A 5212-nucleotide genomic window follows, 5' to 3' on the forward strand; every position below is an offset into this window, starting at 1 on the left:
CTCAGGATGGAGTAATTGCACTCATCCCAGAAAGTGCTCAAAATACTGCGAACGCTATCCCAGGTATTTATACTGTTTATGAACAAATGCTCATATGTTGATTGATTCTGAATTAGTACACGCGTACATCTTTGCTTGGGATATTATTTGATTCGGATCGGCATATTTTTCCATATCTGCTGCATGTGTATCTGGATTGGTTAGACCTACATGATCGAGACCGTGTTTATTGGAGATATATGCCCCGTTTTGGAAATTTGTGAAATACGTTTTGGGATATTGATTGACTCTGCACATGCACATGTATATCTAAACCTATGCTCAGGTTGATTTGCTATTTTACTGTCTTCAATGACTAATTTGGAACTTTTGCGTAACAGACCCTATCTTATGTACAACCGAGGAACTCTGTTTAATGTGTTACTGTGCACCATGTGCTTGTATATAAGACTTGTTTGGGAATCGCTGTATTGATTATGGTACATACCTCCTGATCTGAATAATTGCACGTTTATGCAACTACCCCCGAATTTATGTAGTCGATGCCATATTGTGCATGACTTGAAATGCTTTGATATTGTCACGCCCCAAACCAGCCCCTAAAAGTTTGGGCATGACCCGTTTGAAAACAAACACTTAACCTATAGTAAATAACATATGGGGCCTCATCGGAAGCATAAAGTAGGAAAATAACTATACATATAAATTCCATTGAGCTACATCTACATGCCAGGACCTCTTATACATCACATTCATCATGGAAAATAGATAAAGCTCCAAACCATATGTTGTAGCATCGGTGATAAACAACCATATGTACAGACCCAGCCCCATCATTGGGCTTATATAAAAATCTTTGAAGTTCTACCTCTTTAACTTTAAATGGGTAATCAAAATTAAGCCAACATTTCAATAGACTTTACAAAAATAAATGGCTTCGTGCAGTGCCTGAACCCACGAAGGTTGACAAAAGAAAACGGGTGTCATGACTAGGACTGACCACTTGGTTGGTTACCTACAGAAACAGACATTAGACAGAGTGAGCCAAGCTTAGTGAATAGTAATACATAAATAAAACGATGCTTAAATTGAAACATAACACATAGCAATGCATATAAAGATGTAGAGTTCACATAGTTAGTCTGATTCTGTGCTACATACATAACGGCCTTAAGTTCAATCTTGTAACATAAACATGGTGGCTATAAGCCCTTGAAACATGGTGGCACGAGGCCCTTGAAACATGTGGCATAAAGCCCTTGTAACATATGGCACTAAGGCCCTTGAAACATATGGCATAAAGCCCTTGTAACATATGGCACTAAGGCCCTTGAAACATATCGCATAAAGCCCTTGTAAAGTTGGCATGAAGCCTTTGGACATGCATATATGAACCCAAGAGGTGTTTCACACGGACTCTAGAGGTAACTCACAATGTAGTGCTTAGTTCCGTGTAGCACTTTGTTTCATTTCATAACAACTTATACGGATGGCTATAAGCCTCATAACTTTCACATATGTATGGACTCAAGAGGTGTCTCACATGGACTCTAGCGGTGGCTCACAATGTAGCACTTAGTTCCAAGTAGCACTTTGTTCCATACCAATAATCATTAGGTCTTACAGACCAAACCATACATGTAATGTCATACCCCGGAAATAAATTCATACATATGCATTATGCGTGAATCATAAATAGAAATCAGAATTCATACTTGCTTATACTTGGCACTGTAATAGTGCTAGCAAATCAATAATAAGCATTTTTTTTGTTCGTTCCATAAAGGAATCCCCCAACATTGTGAACTTGTAGCATACTTGAACATGTACATACATAAACTGGTAACATACGTAAACTTGTGACAGACTTAAACTTGTAACATATACTTGAAACATACCTGAACATACTTGAACTTGTAACATACTGGAAACATGCCTGAAACATACTTGAACATCATTCATTAATTCAAACGGAACATATCATAACTAGAGCATTTCTTGTTGTATCGTGTCATTAACGTACGCTTAACAATGAGAGACTAATTCATATTATCATGAGGGTCACATAATGATGCTAAACTTTGCATTTATATCGTAGATTCTGGATCACTTCCAATTCATAAGCAACATAACAAATTAACTTCAATTCATCTGGATACATGTAGCTACTCTTATATTTACTCAGAATCCATTCTTCAAGAATGAACATAAATTCTTTTGGGTAAATGACTTACTTTACGTGCTCTCTTATCAATAGCATACACCTTTGTTTAATCATTCTTATATGTTAACATAGTTGCCTTGCCTTGTAATTAACATAGTCCTAATGGTAACTGCTACATCATTCCCATTAGTTGACATAATTAACGTAAAGTTAGCAGGACATTCCTGATAATTAGTAACGAAAAGTAAGTACATTTTCATTAGATTATAGATGACTTTATTGGTTTCACAATTTCACAGTTCGGCCCTTGGCCTGAGGGGTTCACACATTCACAAGTTCCTTTGATGTTTTCATAATTCCATAATGTTTCTCACATAGCATTCATAACATTTATGTCAACATAATTCTTACGACGAAGATTTAACATCAATAACGATAAATGGTTAAAGGTACATCAAAGTACTACTACTCACAGTGATCGGTTCCCGGTGGTAATGGTACAATGTCCTCGTCTCGACCTACAATTACAGTGCACAACACATAATATGAGGTTATACTCGATCCTTTACTTATTCTCTTTGATCGTTCAATCAATTAGTCATGGTGGTACCAAGCTCATTATTCTTTAATATATTGTAATCCATGTCTTAGAAAACAGGAGAAATCGATAGGAAATGGTTTAGGTGAAGAAATGGTACATAACTAATTGACATAACGTGAATAGTCGTCACTAATTTGGGCATAACTTTTTATGTATTTAGAATTTGGGAGTGAGACTAGCGCCATTGGAAACTAGACTTCCGGGGCTTGATTTTAAGCTCAAGAATCACTCAAAACAGAGTCTGAATACAAAAAATATACCTATTCAAAGTTGGCTGGACAGAGCTGTCTCCGCACGTGCGGGTGAACAGTGCCGCACGTGCGGCCCTGGACAGCAGCAGTCCGAAAATGGCTGAAATTGTGGGACTTCTCATTTTCAAAAATCAAACCTTAATTACATGTAAATCAAAGCCCAAAACCCTTTAATACATGACCAATTTCACATTATTATTCTTCATCAAACACCATAATCTCACAATAAACAAATTTAATGATTTTACTTCTTCAATCAAGGAATTCTTAGAAAATCAAGGTTCATGGGTTCAAAGCTCACATCTTCTATATCAATCCATGATTTCAAGTAGTAGATGGATTCTATACAAGGTTAGTAATTAGAGCCACATACCTTACCCAAACCTTTGTTCATCCCTTAGTCTCTTCAATTTTCCCAAGTTTTTGGTTGATCTTTCCTCTCTCTTCTATCTTCTTCAACCATCTTCAAGCTTCCATGGATGTTGAATTCCTTAGGGAGAAGCTTTGCCTCTTCTCTCTCTCCCTCTCTCTCTCTCTCACGGTTCTCCTTCCCCTTTCTCTAGATATTTTTATTTTTTGTTTGGTTCAAAATAGATGAGTTCAACAACTCATAAGGCATATATGCATATATTAAAGCTTCCCACAAATAGGAAGGGCCAAACACGCCCTTACAAATCGCACAAAATCACATTTCAATTAAACTTCCCAGATAACTCTAAAAATTATGTTGATCATAAATATGTCCCCTGTTCCGGTATCTAAAGTCTTTAAGGCCTTTAATTTGCAGTATAAAGTTAATCACCCAAACGTCCATTAACGAATCAAACAAATTAGATTTCAAATTAATTTTCCCAAATAATTCCAAAAATTCCCATTAACATATCCAAGTACTCAATTTTAATTTTTGAACCCATAAAGGTCGGTAATTCCCATTTTAAGTCCGTAACTCAACTGATAATGCTTCAATTCTAATAGATATAATTAAATTAAACCACATCATTTCATAGGGAAATAAAGATGATTTCTTATACGCATTTTGAGGTCATTACAGATATGAACTGTTGTGATGAATAATTCTGCTTTGACTTTGAGAACTGATAAACTTGGGACAGTTATGAAACTATCAGCCGTGTGCCTAAACAAACGAAGTGAGCCTCACAGAACCGAATGTACCCCATTTGAGAAAACTTTTATCTGATTCAGTCCGATAGAACCTTTGTCTGATTTGACCTGATAGAACCCTCATTGGATATAATTTGACGGAACCTTTTTTTGATTTAATCCGATAAGACCTTTGCTTGGGTTGATTTGATTTTGTTAAGGGAAGACCACGAATTGTTCATGAATAAATAGCCAGATTATTCTTGGCAGAAAAACTGATAGACCCAAAACTTGAATTCGTTTGGAATGCTTGACTTGTTTGAAAGACCTTTTGTGGGCTATCAACAGATTGATCTAACCATGAACACCATTGAGAACCGACCTTTAACAATTGGGGCATAAGTGTTATAAAGGAACCGAATTATACAAACCCCGTGATTGGGTGTCATAAGGAGTGTTATTCCATTTTGTTTGTTTGACGCTTTGGGAACCGATGACGGTAGATTGATTTGATTTTGAGCAGTACTGAACATTTGTCTTTGACTGATCAGAACATGTTTTGTAAGGGAGAGTGGTTACTTCAGTGTTATCAGATTTTCGGGAAATCAGGTTATAGTGAATGGTGTTGTGTTGCTTTGATGACATTCTTAGAGTGTCCTTTCGTGCTAGGGGACGTTAAGCCTATGTAGCACCTTTGATTGAGATACCTTTTGCCACCGACGGTTTCGTACAGGTGGGTTTGACTAATCGATCCGGAATCAGCCATCGACGGTCGCGAACGGGTGTGCTTCGATTCCGAGACGGTTATTCCTTTGTTTTGTTCGGAATGTCGTCCTTTGGTATTATGTAAATGTTTTAACATCCAAGAAACTTTGAAAAAAAAAAAAAACCTGATTGTCCGAAAAGTGCGTGAATTCAGTACGCTTTGTCTATAACTACCCAGTGTCATTATATTCTGTGATTGGAACCCTGAGAATATGTGAATTGCGTTTGACATGCGATTGACTCCTTTGATAATGCCTTTGACATCATGGGGATTTACGTATATGAATTGCCTTATGCTTTTGACGACTATCAAATAAAGTAGAAAGACTC

General features: G+C 36.7%; 1 long non-coding RNA gene across 1 annotated transcript; it reads right to left on the reverse strand.

Moving 5' to 3' along the window:
• Nucleotides 1-682: 682 nt before the first annotated feature.
• LOC114265444 (uncharacterized) lies at nucleotides 683-3623 on the reverse strand. The gene is made up of 3 exons (XR_003630354.2): nucleotides 3390-3623; nucleotides 2638-2682; nucleotides 683-1015 (listed from the first exon to the last, which is right to left on the reverse strand). It is a non-coding gene; the product is annotated as an uncharacterized LOC114265444 (long non-coding RNA).
• Between the last annotated feature and the right edge of the window lie 1589 nt (nucleotides 3624-5212).

Source organism: Camellia sinensis, chromosome 12 (assembly GCF_055761805.1).
Source record: "Camellia sinensis isolate YWXY chromosome 12, ASM5576180v1, whole genome shotgun sequence".
NCBI lineage: Eukaryota > Viridiplantae > Streptophyta > Magnoliopsida > Ericales > Theaceae > Camellia > Camellia sinensis.